The sequence below is a fragment of the Crinia signifera genome, chromosome 19 (genome assembly GCF_055691185.1).
Source record: "Crinia signifera chromosome 19, ASM5569118v1, whole genome shotgun sequence".
NCBI classification, from domain to species: domain Eukaryota; kingdom Metazoa; phylum Chordata; class Amphibia; order Anura; family Myobatrachidae; genus Crinia; species Crinia signifera.
Window position 1 is genome coordinate 91232720 of NC_139226.1, and position 19366 is coordinate 91252085.

The window sequence follows — 19366 nt, forward strand, 5'->3', positions numbered from 1 at the left end:
GGAGCAGTGAATACACGGTCCCCTGCTGGCACCCCCCCCCCCCCCCCCGGGGGGCAGCCTGTGCTGCCTGACTCCCGGGGAGCCCACCTCCCCCCACATACGTTCTGAGGCAGGCAGGGAGACTTCCATCTCCCTGCCTGCCGCCGTCCTCAGGCTCCCTGCAGCGTCACCTCATATGCTGGATTGGCTGAGACTCGCCACGAGGGACGGCGAGACTCAGTCACATTGAATAGTTTATAAAGTGCTGTGATGGAGAATCTCCAAACATTGAGAATCTCCGCAAAAACACGGCGAGTGCATGGCGAGCAAAAAAAAAACGCTCACCATGCACGGAGAATATTGTCATTGAATACTGCCCAATGAGCTCACCCTGGACGTGACGCCTTTTTCTCCTGATGAGCTGACAGTGACAACAGAAGGTAGGAGACTGATTGTGATGGGAAAACGGGACCAGAGACAGGAGACTGGGACTGGTGGATACTTCCATGAGTACAGAGAATGGAGAAGAGAAGCTGAGCTCCCAGAGGATGTGAGTCCTGAGGCCGTGCTGTGCTCCCTCTCCAAGGATGGGCAGCTCCTCTTCCAGGCTCCTCGACTGGCACTGCCAGCTGCAGAAAGGAGAACTGTGCCCATCACTGTCACCCAGACCCCAGGAGAAGGACAAGGAGTCCACCCAGTGACCCAGAGCAGCCAGGGGACGGGAGACACAGAGACCGGGGATATCACTTTGATCCAGACCCCAGGAGAAGGACAAGGAGTCCCCCAGTGACCCAGAGCAGCCACGGGACGTACACATGGGGACCGGGGCCTTCTCCTCCTGACACTATTATGGGACTGTTACATAAATCAGAGTCTTTATTTTGTTTTATATTCATGTTTTTAAACAACATGTAACTTGTTGGCGTAGTGTTATATATGTTTTCTTAATAAACAGTTTAATCACAATTTGCTCTCCTTAGTTATATCTACTGCACGGTAACAGAAAATTGTGTCCCTCTAACCAAAAACTATTAACACATTGAACATCTAATGGAGAAACATATTAACATCAAATAATATAAGGTTTCCTAATAACCCCAATGGGTCTTCTGCACTGACAGCAGAATCTGGGCAGTGTTGTGTATTATGATGTTTATTAAAGATTTGTAATTAATATTGATTGCCGATTAGTGTATTTTACATATAGAACTGCAGTTGGGACCTCAGCGGGATATGTATATTCTGGTTACCAGCAATATGAATGTTCTCCTATGTTGATTTATTCAAGGTGGTATTAGTGCCTCCAACCAAGCCTCTAACATAAATATGCAATATCCCAGGGGTAGACTTGGATTACCTCTTGGTGGTGGTGGACTGGGGCTAAAAATGCCTCTGGAACAATTTCTAAAAGTTACCATCTGTGGGCAGCACCAACTCAACTGTAGGTGGAACCAGCACCAAGGATAGTATCACTTACAGAAGTCCCCAGTGTTGCCAGTTACATATCATGTCTCCAGTAGTGCCAGATACAGAAGTCCCCATTAGTGCCAATTTCAGATGTCCCCAGTAGTGCCAGTTGAAGATGGCTCAAATAGTACCAGGAACATATAATTTCCCGGTAGTACCAGGTACATATCATGTCCCTAGGAGTGACAGTTACAGATGTCCCCAGGAGTGCCAGTTACAGATGTCCCCAGTAGTGCCGGTTACATATTATGTCCCCAGTAGTGCCATATACATATTATGTCCCCAGTAGTGCCATATACATTATATGTCCCCAATAGTGCCAGTTGTAAATGACCCCAGTAATGTCAGTTACATATCATGTCCCCAGTAGTGCCAGTTATATCATGTCTCCAGTAGTGCCAGTTACATATTATGTCCCCAGTAGTACCAGTTACATATTATGTCCCCAGTAGTGCCAGTTACAGATATCCCTGTTAGTGTGAGTTACATATCCTGTCCCCAATAAGGCCAGTTACAGATGTCCCCAGTAGTGCCAGTCACATATGTCCTCAGTAGTGCCAGTCACATAATATGTCCTCAGTAGTGCCAGTTACATATTATGTTACCAGTAGTGCCAGTTACAGATTTCCTCAGTAGTGCCAGTTACATATCATGTCCCCAGTAGTGCCAGTTACAGATGTCCCTGTTAGCGTAAGTTACATATCCTGTCCCCAATAAGGCCAGTTACATTTTTCCCCATTAGTGCCAGTTACATATTATGTACACAGAAAAGCCAGTAAGAGATGTCCCCAGTAGTGCCACTTACATATCATGCCTCCAGTAGTGCCAGTAACTGATGTCCCCAGTACTGCTTTTAGCACAAAAAAAGTTTATTCCAAAAACTATGGCTTTCGGAATTATTTGAATAGCATATATATGGATAATGGTTACTCAATCTGAAGAAAAATGTAATCATGAAATCCTAAATTTCAAAAACAGCTTCTTACCATTGCTGTGCATAGGTGTTGCGTGTAGTATGGCGGTCCGACAGGGGGATCCCGGCAGTCAGTAGCCCAATATTAGAATCCCCACTGCTGGTGCTCAGACAGTGGGTGAGGGCAAAAAAGCCCCTTGCTTCACTCAGCACAGGTTCTATTCTCCCTCTATGGTAGTCATGGACCCCCACAAGGGAGAATATCCCCTGTCAATCGGGATCCCCCCTGTTCAGCAGTCATCCGGCACCCATAGGTGTCTGTGTGGCAGAGAAAGCTGGAACACAATGTCCTTATCCCCCAGTTTGTACTGCACGTTACACTCCTTCTTTTCAGTGGAGTTTGACCGGAGGTCTCTGCAGGGGATGAGGCTGCTGACCCTCGTATCCTCGATCGTGTTGTACAGTTGAGCCTGATCTCTAAATTGTACTTTATCAAAAAATAACAAACATTTAAGAAGGAAAAAATAAAACCTAGTTTACACATGTCTAACCAACACAACGTTGTAAATAAACACAATATGCACTTGAACATTACATTGGAAACAGTTCACTATAAAAAAAAAGTTTAATGAATATATTATTTTTATCACATGATTACTATATGTAATTACTACAGTGACTAATCCTGCACAGTAATAATGACAGCTGAGAACTCTCCAGTAATCTCCAGCAGACAACTGGCCCCACCCCCTGTGATGTCACCTCCCCAGTACAAGCCAGAAGTTACTAGCCCCTCCCCTCACGCCCCTCATGTATTATGCAGTGTGTACACACAGACCCCTCCCCTCACACATGGAAGGATCAGGAAGACACCAGCACTTGGGGCAGTGAGTATAAAGGAGCTGGAGCTAGGACTGGCTGCAGCACTGAGCAGCAGAAAGCAGACACTAACACACAAGCAGATCTGTCAGTAGAAGCTCCAGGACAATCAGCAAAAGATGTTTCCTCTCAGCCTACTCCAGTCCTCACACAGCCCTCTGTGTCCCTGCAGTGAGCCTGCACTCACCCTCTGGCCCGCTACACCCCTCATCTATAGCCAGCTGGAAGATGCCCTGCTGAGCCTGAGGAAGGAGAGGAGAGGGCAGTATGTCAGCCAGGCCTTCCAGCTCCTGGGCCAGGACATGGACATGAGAAGAAGAGCAGCGCAGAGCAAAAACTCTGCAGTCACTGACACCACCTCTCCCAGGACAGCCGGAGAGGGGAAGAGAGACTATGAGCTCACAATGGACGTGACGCTTTTTTCTCCTGTCAACAGTGACAACAGAAGGAAGGAGACTGATTGTGACGGGAAAACAGGACCAGAGACAGGAGACTGGGACTGGCGGCTACTTCCATGAGTACAGAGAATGGAGGAGAGAAGCTGAGCTCCCAGAGGATGTGCGTCCTGAGGCCGTGCTGTGCTCCCTCTCCAAGGATGGGCAGCTCCTCTTCCAGGCTCTTCGACTGGCACTGCCAGCTGCAGAAAGGAGAACTGTGCCCATCACTGTCACCCAGACCCCAGGAGAAGGACAAGGAGTCCACCCAGTGACCCAGAGCAGCCAGGGGACGGGAGACACAGAGACCGGGGATATCACTTTGATCCAGACCCCAGGAAAAGGACAAGGAGTCCCCCAGTGACCCAGAGCAGCCAGGGGACGTACACATGGGGACCGGGGCCTTCTCCTCCTGACACTATTATGGGACTGTTACATAAATCAGAGTCTTTGGGGGAAATTTACTAAAGAAAATTTGTAAAAAATAGGTGTATTTGTATCCAGAAATACACTTATTTTTTACATTTACTATATTGAAAATACGGCAATTCGTAGTCGTATTGATGTGCTATCAATACGAATATGAATTGCCGTATTTTCGGGATAGTAAATGTAAAAAATAAGTGTATTTCTGGATACAAATACACCTATTTTTTACAAATTTTCTTTAGTAAATTTCCCCCTTTATTTTGTTTTATATTCATGTTTTTAAACAACATGTAACTTGTTGGCGTAGTATTATATATGTTTTCTTAATAAACAGTTTAATCACAATTTGCTCTCCTTAGTTATATCTACTGCACGGTAACAGAAAATTGTGTCCCTCTAACCAAAAACTATTAACACATTGAACATCTAATGGAGAAACATATTAACATCAAATAATGTAAGGTTTCCTAATAACCCTAATGGGTCTTCTGCACTGACAGCAGAATCTGGGCAGTGTTGTGTATTATGATGTTGATTAAAGATTTGTAATTAATAGTGATTGCCGATTAGTGTATTTTACATATAGAACTGCAGTTGGGACCTCAGCAGGATATGGACTAAAGGAAATGTCTTTCTGTGTGGTGCACCTCATGAGAAAAATAGCATAAAATTTAGCTTTTATTAACTTATATTAAAAGACAAAGAGGCGAAATATAGACAAAACAGTGAAACATAAAACACGGACAGTGTATTAAAAAGGATAAGCAAATTTATCCTCACTCAGTGTGGCCCAATTCCCCTGTGGTCTCCTTTAAGAGTTTGCAAACGGTGTTTCTTTTTTAATTAGAACCGTGCTGACAGGCAGTGAGTACTAATATTGTAAAAGTACAACATGCTTTACTATATGTGCCCTGTCAGATTGGAGTTGTGTCCAGAAATCTGGAAATGCCTATCACCTTAAGCACTATGGCTTGGAAACTGTGTAACCAATATACCAATTAATCCCAGATAGTGTGGTATTAATTAGGGAGTTACAGAGGCCCCTCCAAAAAGCACACCAGTGTCTGAGCAATCACCATACAATTGGGACTGCAGATCTCCCCAGCCTGCGGTAGCCAATGAGGACTGCCACTCCTCTGGCACCCCGTGTTAGCCGGGGGTATGGAGATGATGCACTGGTGGTTAACCCTTCAAGAGCTAAGGCATGCGGTGGCGTGTCAAATACAGCGCCGTCCGAGTTATTGCCCGCTCTAGAAGGTAAGGAGGAAGCTCATACACAGCGAGCAAGGCAGGCGGCAGCGTGTCAAATACAACGCTGTCCGTCTTATAGCCTGCTCCTAATAAATACAAGGTAGCGGCAAAAGTAAACAGAGACTATGGTGAGCGGCGGCGTGCCAAATACAACGCCGTCCGACTTAACACCAGCTCTGTAAAACAGCAAGCTGCAGCACAGACGTCTCACGCTGCAGCCTGAGACAATTAGTGAGCCCAGTGGAGACTGGCATTCACTCGGTCTAAAAATTAAACTAGACACAATCAAAATGCAGTATAAGTGGGGAGGGGAAGAGGGAATAACACACTGAGGGTTAGGTCAGTGTACACTTCGCAAACAGAGCTTCATCAGGACCAACCTGGTAGGTCCCCGGAAGCCCATTATATACCTGCTGCCTTAATGATTGATTCACATGAGGTGTTGCAGGTGGGTGTGTGCAATACGCCCATTCATTGGTCATTCATCCCGTGGGTGTGTGTATGGTAATCCACATTCTAATGCTGGATTGAATCTTCTCCTGCACGGCATACATACCACACATCTGCAGGTGTGTAGCCTCCATGCAATTTTTGTACATACAATAATTTTAAACCTGAATTTTATGGTGAACATAACGTGCATCGGTGGAATACCGTGCACATAAGGATATATACAGGCATGTGCCTGACTTTTTCAACATATGTGTCACACAGTGGTAATAATAAACAAGTGAAAAATGTTTATCAGAAAGATGAAGATGACCCAAGCACTAAGATTTTGTTAGGTGTTAACTGTTGCGGTTAATCTCCCCACAGGGACATCATTCTCGCATCTAAATTCCACTCAGGATATTCATTCATTCTGTGCTGGAAACACCACACATCTGCAGGTGTGTAGCCTCCATGCAATATTTATACATAGCATGGTTTCAGACCTGAATCTTATGGTGAACATAACGTGCATTGGGAGAATACCATACACATAGGGATATGCTAACATAGCAGCATCCTGATGCTGGATTGAATCTTCTCCTGCACGGCATACACACCACATATCTGCAGGTGTGTAGCCTCCATGCAATTTTTGTACATAACATAATTTCAGACCTGAATTTTTTTATGGTGAACATAACATGCATTGGTGGAATACCGTGCACATAAGGATATATACAGGCATGTACCTGACTTTTTCAACATATGTGTCACACAATGGTAATAATAAACAGGTGAAAAAATGTTTATTAGAAAGATGAAGATGACCAAAGCACTAAGATTTTATTAGGTGTTAACTGTTGCAGTTAATCTCCCCACAGGGACAACATTCTCGCATCTAAATTCCACTCAGTATATTCATTCATTCTGTGCTGGAAACACCACACATCTGCAGGTGTGTAGCCTCCATGCGATCTTTATACATAGCATGGTTTCAGAACTGAATATTATGGTGAACATAACGTGCATTGGGAGAATACCATACACATAGGGATATGCTTGGGCATGTGCCCGACTTTTTCAACATATATGTCACACAATAATAATGATAGAGAAGTGAGAAAATATTTATTAAAGAGATGATTTTGTTGAGTGTTGACTATTGCAGTTAATCTCCTATCATTCTCATATCTAGATTCCACTCTGGAAATTTGTTCACCCTCTACTAGACAGGTTGATGGGCAAAAGGGAGAAAGATGGGTAAAAGGACAAGTATAACGAGAAAAAGAAAAAAAAAAAATATATATATATATATACTTGCTAACCTGTGAGAACACAGGGGTAAGTTGTTCTAAAAGTCAATTGGCTTGGAGGTGCCTTACATATATCACATGTATGTTGATCTCTGTTCTATATGATCCGTCAGAGTTTGGGACCTTAGTAAGGCTAAATGTTCAAGGACTGAGTTGTGCTTGTGGTTAAATGTACATTGATGTCACATATCCGCGCCTGCTGAGGCGTAATCTGGGTTGGTGACATACTGGTGACGTCCCCATAGTTCGGAGGCCAAAGGAGGGGGGGGGAGAGAAAGGGGAAAAAGAAAAAAAAGGGGAGGAGAAAAAGATAGGTGACTAGATAGGCATAGTCGCCCAGTGTGTATGGACCTTAAGCTCCCCTGGTGCAGGAATTGATGCAAATGTTCAACTATTCTCTGTAAAGTGCTGTGGCATGTGTGTGCTATAGAATAACTGGTAATAAATAGTATGGTGCAGATAAGCCCTTTGCCAGAACCACCTTCTCCAGGTGCATATGACATCATGTACTGGGGGGGCGGGGGGGGGTGGCACTGGAGAAGGAAAATGCAGCTGGCAGTGGAGGCTGCTTACCGGTCTGGCCAGGCTCCCCCTGCAGGCTTTGGATGGCAATGCAGCTCATGAGTAGCAGCCACCAATGTTCTCTTCCTGCCTTCCTAGAAGATCTGGAGACACCAGCCTGGGGAGCAGATGCTCACCGGACCAGCCAACCCCTGCTCAAACAGCCATAGAATTGTGGTGCCCTGGACAGCTGGATTAAGAAATGGGGGGCCCAGGGGACTTAAGGCATGGGGGAAGGGGGTTATATTAGCCAGTGTATGTACCTCCCAACATGACCCATTACAGGAGGGACCAATTCTCTCTTTCTGGACTTCCCTCTTAATATATCTTTTCACATGAAAGAATAGCAGCAGATTCTGTACACTTACACACTGGCATAGGAATTAGGAGAGCTAGTGTCACTGTGCTCTGGCACAGGGCCCCCCGAGAGAGGGCGGCCTGGGGTACAGTATTATCCACGTCCCCCCTTAATCTGACTATGGCTGTAGGTTACGATGGCCGTGTTCCCACCTATGCCCTTCAGATGCTCATCACAAAATGTCAGACATGAGAGAATATTTCCTAAGCCCTGTCCTCTCCCATAGGCAAACACAGAAACGAGGATTCTGCATTACATCCACTGTGTGCAGGTTGGCACATGTACCTGCTAATATAATTTTAGATATCATGTATTCTAATTACAAACTGTGAACCTCGATACTGCAAAGTTCAAATGGAAACTTGAATTTGATCATAATACAAACATGTCTCTGGCCGTCACACTGGTGAAATTTGAATTTCAACTTTTTTGAGCATCTCTGTTCCCAATGTTGGTTTTACACTGCTATAATACATATTTGTAAACCGTGCAATACCAATCTTTACCAGTAGAGGGCAACGGTAACAAACTGTTCAATTTAAAGATTATGAAACCTAAAATTCAAGTTGTCTCATGCTGCTATCAGCTAGTTATGGACCCTTCTTTACTCCTCCCCTTCCCATTACGGAAAGGGACACTTTTAATGGGGAGAGAGAAGACTGAATACTCCTCTCTCCACAGACCAGCACATGGAGCACACTGCTGTGTACTGGACTTATGCTGGCCACACATCAGACCAACTTTCTTCCAACCATCCAACTAGTTAATTTGATGGAATAAAAATATGGTACTGGATGGGACCAAATGTAATATTTACTTCTGATATTTGCTCCCAAAATCTGGAAAAGGACAAAAACTGTCTCTCAGACACGGTCCTGTAGTTGAACCTGTTTGATTGAAACAATTTGACTGAATGTTTTTGTCAATTTTCCTGGGTGTGTGAGCACATTTCTGATTGTCCTTTGCTCCCATACACTACCAGATTTTTATTCCATCCAAGCAACTAGTTGGATGGTTGGAGGAAAGTTGGTCTGATGTGTGGCCAGCATTAGGCCCTTATCTGATCAGCTACCACTAGGCAGGTTTAGGCATTTGCCTATGGTGCCGGCCACTGGAGGGTGGTAGTGAGCTGCAGGCCAGCAGCAGCAGCAGGAAAGCTACCGCAGAGGAGAGCCGGAGAAGCTACAGCATTGATCTGCCAAGCAAGCACTCACAGACTGTGACAGTCACAGCTAAGCTATTCAGTGAGTGATTCACCACCCCCCTCCAACCCGCCGGAGCCCACCCGTGTAAAACTTGCTGCCTCTGTCTGTCCCATCCCTGGCTGGGCCTGGTCGTCAGCAGCCTCCCTGAAATAGCAGAAATCTCCTTCCCTCCCTCATTAGTCTAGCAATCTCCCTCATTACACCTAGCCCACATTACACTGTTACATTTTTTTGGGAAAAAAGGAATGAGAGATAAATACATTTACATTGAATCATCAGCCCATTTCCCAGCACTTTACCAAGTATAGTAGCTCTTACTGACTGCTTTGGGGCTCATCTACATTTGGATATCAGTCATTTTAAAAGATTCCTTTCAGATGTAGCAATACATCGCAGTGTAAAAATAATGCAGGCAGTATTAACCCTGCATAGAAACAAAATAGCTCACACAAATCTAACTCTCTCTATACATGTTACATCTGCCCCACCTGCAGTGCACATGGATTTGCCTATTTTGAGAACAAATTTGTACTGTGATCAGATCTGAATAAGGGCCTAAAGGCCCCCATACACTATGCGATTTTCAGCCGATTTCACCCGATTTCGGCCCCTTGGGCCGATAAATCGGTTGAAATCGGCCGAAAATCGCATGTGTTTGACATCTAAACTGATCTGATGCGCGGTCCTGTGCGCATCAGATCGGATCAGGGCGTCGGACCTGCTGAACATCAGATATATCTGAATCTGACCCATCATGGGCACATCGTGGGTGCTTTTTAGCACCCACAATGTTTCAGATCCGATATATCTCCTGGTACCTCCTTCCTGCGCCGCTGTGGACCTCCTCCAACCCCCAGTGTAGAAACAGCAGTAGCAGCCGAACTTATGTCACAGGAAGTGACAGGCACCACGGGACTCAGGAGAGAAGAGGGCAGAGGGCGGCAGTCAGTGAGAGTCTTCCCTGCTGCTTGTCCTAGATGTCAGCACACACAGCAGAGCCCCCAGACTTTCCTCTGCTGCAGTGGCGGATTCAGGGGGGGGGGGCACCCGGGCACGTGCCCCCCCTGTCATTTTATTTTGTAGCTGAGGACCAGGGCTTTCCAACGAGCCCAGCCCCGTGTCTCTAGCCCCCCGGGAACCAGAGATATCGCCTGGCAAAGCTGTAACGTTTTTTCCCCCATAGGATAATATGGGACCCGTCAATTCCGACCCCCACCCGGTTCCGACGGCTACCAGTTCCCCCCCTTGCATTACAGAAACTTGTGGTTGATCTCATTCAATTCCAAATAGCTGGGCCTTCAATATGATACCAGGCTGGTCCATATCGGTCAATCGGTTCCAGAGATATTGCATGTAAACCGATTTTTTTTAAAAGTAATTTCATGGCTGTTCATGTTGTTTGAGGGCAGATTACTCTGGAACCAAACGTTCCAGTTTCACTGGACCAAAATCATTCAAAGCCTACTCAAAAGTTCTTAAATATGATACTTGTCTCATGTAAATGGGTCAGTTGGTTCCGAAGATATAGCCGGTTGAATGAGATAACTGGTTAAAGGGGGGGAGGGGTGGTTTTCTCTCCCCCTCACACCAGAAAATGCAGGGACTAGGCTGGTGTTAAAGGGGCCAACCTGGGAATGCCTTTTCTGGTGTGGGTATTATTCCAAATAGCCAGGACCTGTAGTGCTCTGAATACAGCCAGGCTCTGCCACTGTCAGTGGCTATCACTTCTGCCTGGTGGCTGTCCACCATTTACCACGAGCATGTATTCCCCCTTGGCAATGAGCATGCAATCCCACATGGCAACGAGCATGGAACTTCTGGCAATGAGCATGGAACCCTTGGCAATGAGCATGTAGATAAGCAGCACTTATGTAGCATCATTTTTAATAGGCATTATGGCATACCTCCCAAGTGTCACGATTCCGTCGGGACAGTCCCGATTTTCGGGTCCTGTCCCGACGTCCCACCCGCAGCAGGCATTGTCCCGCTGCGGGGGGTGGCAGTTGGGAGACCCCCCCAATCTAGTAGAATAGACGCTGTGCGCATTTCTCGTATGAAAATGAGGTCGCGGCTAATTAGCATAAGCCGCGCCCTCATTTGCATACGCCCGCCCCCTTTTCGCCGCGCGAGTGTCCCTATTTCCATCCGGACACAAGTTGGGAGGTATGTTATGGTGTTTGGCTCAATCCATTTGGCATTATGTGAATTTTGGCTCAATCCGTGTCTTATGATGTAAATTTTGGCTCAATCCGTGTGGAATTATGTGAATTTTGACACAATCCATGTGGCATTATTTGAATTTTGGCTCAATCCATGTGGCATTATGTGAATTTTGGCTCATTCCATTTGGCATCATGTGTAAGGGCAGGGGCGGATTGGCCATTATAGCCACCGGGAACTTTCCCGGGAGGCCGACGCTAGTGAGGCCGAAATTTGAGCAGGCTCACTGGGCTCAGCCTCACAGCGGCAGACGGCGTCACTGCCAGCCTCAGCCCTGTCCCTGTGTGGCCTGCCCTGCAGTGGCGTAACTATGCCTCCGCTGGCGTTGCGGGGAGGAGCCAGCGCCACCGGGGCGCAGCACAGAGCCGGAGGTAGAGTAAGCTCTGCTGCAGCCTGCAGCAGCCAATAGGATACATTACATCTCTCTACCTCTGGCTGTCTATCTGTGTGAGGACGCTCAGTGACCCTGACGGGGCGGGTCACTGAGCGATGCGTCCAAACACAGACAGCCAGAGTCTGCTCGCTTCCCCTCCCTCACTGCCAGTGCCTGCTGCCCCCCCTTCCACCCTGCCCGGCGCTGGGCGCCCCGCTACCCTTCCACTGTGGCCGCCGCTCCCCCTTCTGCACTGTGTGCATTAGAGTTCGGCAGCCAGCTGCTGCCTGGCCCGGCAACAGGGGGTCCCCAAAACAGCCCCCCATCCCACTTAATCGCACTGTACTTACACACACTGTCACACAGTGCTCAACTGCCCGGCGGGTGGGCGTGGCTTCGCGGGGCCGGAGGGGGCGGAGCTAAACGGACCCCGGTCGGTGGGCGGAGCTACATTGTTTGGTGGCTGCTGGCCTGCTGCTGCTGCCTGAGCAAGAGGGGGAAAGAGATGCTGCAGTGCTAACCACAGTCTCAGGCCTGCCCAGAACCAGCCAGACTGCACTCTGTGGATGTTCCAAAGGTAAGAGTAAGGGTTATGGTATGTGTGTATATTTGGGGGTTGGGTTAGGCTGGGGGGGGGGGGGGGGGGAATTAGGCTCAGGGAAGGGGTAGTAAGTTTTAGGCCCGGGGGGGGGGGGGGGGGTAAGGGTTAGGCCTCAGGGTACGAGGGTTAAGCACCAGGGGGGAGGGTCAGAATTATCCTGTGGTGGGTAAAGACGGAGGGTTAGGGAGCTCATCAGCATAATAGTACACATGCCACAGGGTTCGTCAGCGTTATAGAGTGCAGGCGCGGGGCGATTGGGTGTGCCGTTGGAAATCGTGCAGGGTAATAAAGCGCAGGCTACAGGGTGAGGGAGTGCGTCAGTGGGATATAGGGCGGGATGTATTAAAATACATCACCGCCCATCGCGGCCCCCCCGCCGTGATGCCGCCGCATATGTACTAACATATGCGGCTGGCATCGCAATGCGGTGACGGAGGCCCCCCGCAATACCTGGAATGTGGTGCGCGGGGGGGTCTCCGTCACCTCTCTGCCCCCTTCTGCATCCCTCACGCCGGGGACAGCTATGCAAGCTGTCCCCGGCGCCTCTTCCTCCCCCCTGCAGCCGGAAGGACGTCCGGCTGCATCACTAGGGGGAGGAAGGTGTTACCTTCCGGGTCCAGGAGGACCTGGACCAGGTAAGAGAGGGAGGGGGAGAGGGGGGTCGGCGGGTTTTTCGGCGGAGGCGTCGGGCGGCGAAAAGAAGCCCATAGGCTTCTATAGGGTATCGCCACCCAAAGGTGGCGATACCCTACACTGCGGTGACGTGGCGGTCGGGTAATAGTACATAGGAAAATGCGGTAAAACGGGGGTTTTACCGCATTTTCCCTTTAATACATCTCGCCCATAGTGCAGGGTGAGGGAGTGCGCCAGTGGGATATAGCGCAGGGTGAGGGAGTGCGTCAGTGTGATAGAACGCAGGAGAGGGAGTGCGCCAGTGGGATATAGCGCAGGGTGAGGGAGTGCGTCAGTGTGATAGAACGCAGGGTGAGAGAGTGCGTCATTGTGATATAGCGCAGGGTGAGGGAGTGCGTCAGTGTGATATAGCGCAGGGTAATGGAGTGCGTCAGTGGTATATAGCGCAGGGTGAGGGAGTGCGTCAGTGGGATATAGCGCAGGGTGAGGGAGTGCGTCAGTGGGATATAGCGCAAGGTGAGGGAGTGCGCCAGTGGGATATAACGCAGGGTGAGGGAGTCCGCCAGTGTGATATAGAGCAGTGTGAGGGAGTGCGCCAGTGTGATATAGAGCAGTGTGAGGGAGTGCGTCAGTGTGATAGAATCAGGGTGTGGGAGTGCGTCAGTGTGATATAATCAGGGTGTGGGAGTGCATCAGTGTGATAGAACGCAGGGTGAGGGTGTGCGTCAGTGTGATAGAGCGCAAGTCCCAGGGTGAGGGAGTGCATCAGTCTGATAGAGAGAATAAGGCTGCAGAGTGAGGGAGCGCTTCGGCGTGATAGAACGCAGGGAGAGGGTCAGTGTGATAGAGCGCAGGCCAAAGGGGGAGGGAGTGTGTCCAGTTTATGTTCCAGCATGGGAAGAAATTGATGATGTTTGATGGGGAGGGGGGCAGGGATAACAGTGTATGGGGTCCCATGGTTTCTGTCACTGGCCGCTGCAGAGAGCCCGCTGTGCACTGGCATGCACACAGGTAAAAATTCTGCTACTGTAACTGCACATTTGATCCAGGATGCGTTCCTCCGCTATTCTGGGTCGGGTGGTGGTAAGCAAGGGGGGAGTCTGGTCCTTTTTTATATATTTTACAAATGTCAATGTGTTCCTAGTCCCTTTTCAATGGTAGATAGATAGATAGATAGATAGATAGATAGATAGATAGATAGATAGATAGATAGATAGATAGATAGATATAGGTCTATACACACTGGAAATTTTTGCCCAGCATGTATGGATAACGGTGATGGGGAAAATGGACATTACGTGTGTGGTATATTCTGTAATGGATATTACCAGTGGCGGATTCAGGGGTGGGGACGGGGGACCAAGGCATGTCCCCCCCCCCCTGTCATTTAGGTGATTATTTTTTTTAATCTAGTTTAAGCCAGGAGCTGACACCAGAAACAAGAGCCGGGAGCTGGAGTCTGAACCTCGCGGGAGCCAGAAACAGACAGGTAGAGGCAGGAGCCTGACCCTCAAACCTGCTTGGAGCTGACGCCAGAAGCAAGAGCCAGGAGCTGAGGTATGATCCTTGCGCTAGCCGGAAGCTGACATCTAGAAGCAGCTGGCAACCAGAAGCGGGAGCCGTGCAGCAGCCTGGAGCTTACAGCCGGAGGTAAGTCAGAGGTCTAGCGCTGCTTAGGATGTGGCCATATGACCATCTACCTCACAAGCTGCTTCACACCACACTTGCATCAATGTTACATCACTCCATCTTTCTTTCTCCATCTCTCCTTCTCTCTCTCTCTCTCTCTCTCTCTCTCTCTCTCTCTCTATCCACATCTGTATATTTTCCTTTCTCTCCCTTCCTTTACCCCTGATCTCTCCCTCCTCTCCATTTCTCTCTCCTCCCCTTATCTCACTCTTCCTCTCTCCCTCTTCATCTCTCTCTCTCTCTTCCTCTCTCCCATTCCTCCTCCCCCCTTTTCTCTCTCTCCCTCCTTAGCCTCTATCGATTCCTCCCTTTAATCCTCTCTTCCTTTGTCTCTCCCTCTCCATTTCCCTCTACCCCACTCTCTCTATCCCCCTCCTTTCTCTCCACCTCTCTCCCTCCCCGCCTTCTCCTCTATCCCCCCTCCTCCTTCCCCACTATCTCTTTCTGTCACCTCTCATGCCATCCAATGTCTCTACCTGCCATATTCTGTCACACATTGCCTTCTCCTGGCATCACCCACTTACTACCTCTTTTACGGTCTCCCTGAGGTCACCCAATGCTTCTCACTGTCACCCTTTGTCCCTCCCTATTAATCACTGCCCCTCTATCTTCCACTATCCCTGCCTTTTATCCACTACCTCTCCCCAGTGTGACTGTCACTACCTCTCTCTCCTGTTGGTCTCTGCCTCTTTCAGACATCACTCTTTGCCTCTCCCTGTTACCTTTTCACTGTGCACTGCCTCTCTACATCATTCCCTTTGAGACAACGCCATTGTGAGGCAATGGCCACTGTTCCAGGAGCTCACACAAATAACCTCTCCCACTGTCATGGTGACCCCCCCTGTCACTTTGTTCAGGATCCGCCCCTGGGTATTTCGGTGTGTGGCATAATGTGTAATTGGCATTACTTTGTTGCATAATGTGTATTTGGCATAACTGTGTGTGGCATAATGGGTTATGGACATTACAGCATGTGGTAAAATGTGTAATAGGCATTATGGTAATGGACATAATGTGTAAGGGTCATTATGGTGTGTGGTATAATATGTACTTTAATAGACATTACAGTGTGTGGCATATTCTGTAATGTGCATTACAGTGTGTGCCATATTGTCTAATAAGCATTGCTACACACCCTTTTTTGGAATGGGCACTCCATAGGGTCTTCATAAATTGTTATTTTTTTTGGGGGGGGGGCTGCATATTTTTACTGTTCACACTGGGAGCGCCGAATTGCCAACAAACAGTCCTGTTTATTTATTTAGCCAAAAATGGGAGTGTGGGGGGTTAATGGTTCAGAATTGTTTTTGGCTGGGGGGGGGATCTAAATTCTAGTTATGCCTCCTCCGACTGTGACTGGTGGCCCTCCTCCTGCCCACTGTTCTTCTCTCCGAGCGGTGCTGCTGTCCACTGCCCCACTTCCTCCTCGAGTCCTCTACATGGTTGTTCCACCGACCATCATGTATAAAATAGTCCAGTCCTCTCAGTTTCCGGGACTTGGAGAACAGCGGGCGGGAGGAGGCGAGGCCACATCTAGGGGGGCACTGGGTGAGGTGTGGGGGCCGTTGCTTGGCGACGGCCGGGGACTTATATTTTTTTTATACATGGATTTTATTTTACACAACATAGTCCTGGAGAGGACTTGAGGAGGCAGGGCAATGGACCACATCGCTGTTGGAGAGAGAACAGCGGGCGGAGGAGGCGGTCCTGCTTCCAGTAGAAGCAGACCCCAGTTCCATTTTCAGTTGTTTGGGTGGCCCCTGTCTCCGGCCATTTCAGGTGGCCCGCTAATCAGCAAATGAGGGCAACCCGCTGTCACACGCAGGTTCCTGTGTGCACTATGCAGGTGCCACTGTCGCCCCCGCCCCCTACAGCAAGACCAGGGATGTGACTAACAGACCAGCAGGACTATGGAGCTATGGAGCCGGGAGCATACAGGATTGGGAAGCAGTGCCCCATCGTAAGAAGCAGAAGCAGTGCCATAAGCAGGGAGGTGATGAGCCCTTTCTGCAAACTGAGGTCCACCCCGGAGTAGTGGCTGATTGCTGATTGAAGTCACCACCCGGGGAAGGTGGTGTCAGTGTGACTGTGAATGTGGGGTGGGGAATTACTATTTTCATATAAACCCGCACTAAGTTTGTAATGGGGGGAATTGGTGTTTGTAAATGTGTATGGTGCTGCACTGGGGTTTTATTGGGGAGGGGGGGGGGGGTGTTGTATATATGAATGGAGCTGGAGGAGGTGTGTCGAAGTATATATGATTGAATGTATAAATGAGAGGCAGTGTATGTTTCCATATACATGGATGAGAGTGGAGGTGGGTGCATGTATGCTTGTATGTATGTATGTATGTATGTATATATGAGTGTATGTATAAAAGTGGTGGTATGACTGGCAGGGTGTATAAATGTATGAGAGCGGCAGGGTCTATATATATGTATGTATGAGAGCGGCAGGGCATATGTATGTATTAGCGTGGCAGGGTGTATGTATGTATGTATGTGTATATGAGAGCAGCAGGGACCATGTATATATGTATGAGAGCGAAAGGGACCGGTGCATGTATGTATGAGAGCGGCAGGGTGTATGTATGTATGAGAGTGGCAGGGTGTATGTATGTATGAGAGTGTCAGGGTGTATGTATGTATGTGTATATGAGAGCGGCAGGGACCATGTATGTATGTATGTATGAAAGCAGAAGGGACCGGGTGTATGTATGTATGAGAGCGGCAGGGTGTATTTATGTATGAGAGCGGCAGGGTGTATGTATGTATGAGAGCGGCAGGGTGTATGTATGTATGAGAGTGGCAGGGTGTATGTATGTATGTGTATATGAGAGCGGCAGGGACCATGTATGTATGTATGAGAGCAGAAGGGACCGGGTGTATGTATGTATGAGGACGGCAGGGACCATGTATGTATGTATGTATGAGAGCGGCAGGGTGTATGTATGTATGTATGTATGTATGAGAGCGGCAGGGTGTATTTAAGTATGTATGTTTGAGGTATGGCAGGGACCATGTATGTATGTATGTATGTATGTATGAATGAGAGTGGCAGGGACCGGGTGTATGTATGAGAGCGGCAGGGACTGGGTGTATGTATGAGAGCGGCAGGGACTGGGTGTATGTATGAGAGCGGCAGGGACTGGGTGTATGTATGAGAGCGGCAGGGACTGGGTGTATGTATGAGAGCGGCAGGGACTGGGTGTATGTATGAGAGCGGCAGGGACTGGGTGTATGTATGAGAGCGGCAGGGTGTATATATGTATGAGAGCGGCAGGGTGTATATATGTATGTATGTATGTATGTATGTATGTATGAGAGCGGCATAGACCAGGTGTATGTATGAGAGCGGCAGGGTGTATGTATGTATGTATGAGAGCGGCAGGGACCATGGATGTATGTATGTATGTATGTATGAGAGCGGCAGGGGCCGGGTGTATGTATGTATGAATGAGAGTGGCAGGGTGTATTTAAGTATGTATGTTTGAGGTATGGCAGGGACCATGTATGTATGTATGTATGTATGAATGAGAGTGGCAGGGACCGGGTGTATGTATGAGAGCGGCAGGGACTGGGTGTATGTATGAGAGCGGCAGGGACTGGGTGTATGTATGAGAGCGGCAGGGACTGGGTGTATGTATGAGAGCGGCAGGGACTGGGTGTATGTATGAGAGCGGCAGGGACTGGGTGTATGTATGAGAGCGGCAGGGACTGGGTGTATGTATGAGAGCGGCAGGGTGTATATATGTATGTATGTATGTATGTATGTATGTATGAGAGCGGCATAGACCAGGTGTATGTATGAGAGCGGCAGGGTGTATGTATGTATGTATGAGAGCGGCAGGGACCATGGATGTATGTATGTATGTATGTATGAGAGCGGCAGGGGCAGGGTGTATGTATGTTTGTATGAGAGTGGCAGGGTGTATGTTTGTATGAGAGCGGCAGGGTGTATATATGTATGTATGTATGTATGAGAGCGGCAGGGTGTATGTATGTATGTATGTATGTATGAGAGCGGCAGGGTGTATGTATGTATGTATGTATGTATGTATGAGAGCGGCAGGGGCTGGGTGTATGTATGTATGTATGAGAGTGGCAGGGACAATGTATGTATGTATGTATGTATTAGAGCGGCAGGGACTGGGTGTATGTTTGTATGAGAGCGGCAGGGTGTATGTATGTATGTATGTATGTATGAGAGCGGCAGGGACCATGGATGTATGTATGTATGTATGTATGTATGTATGTATGAGAGCGGAAGGGACCGGGTGTATGTAAGTATGTATGAGAGCATCAGGGTGTATGTAAGTATGTATGAGAGCATCAGGGTGTATCTAAGTATGTATGAGAGCAGCAGGGTGTATGTATGTATGAGAGTGGCAGGATGTATGTAAGTATGTATGAGAGCAGCAGGGTGTATGCATGTATGTATGAGAGTGGCAGGATGTATGTATGTATAAGAGCAGCAGGGTGTATATATGTATGAGAGCGGCAGGGTGTATGTAAGTATGTATGAGAGCAGCAGGGTGTATGCATGTATGTATGAGAGCGTCAGGGTGTATGTATGTATGAGAGCGGCAGGGACCGGGTGTATGAATGTATGTATGAGAGTGGCAATTAT

General features: G+C 48.2%; 1 pseudogene; it reads left to right on the top strand.

Moving 5' to 3' along the window:
* Window positions 1–3210: 3210 nt before the first annotated feature.
* Window positions 3211–4118, top strand: LOC146041899 (heat shock protein 30C-like; annotated as a pseudogene).
* Window positions 4119–19366: the final 15248 nt, after the last annotated feature.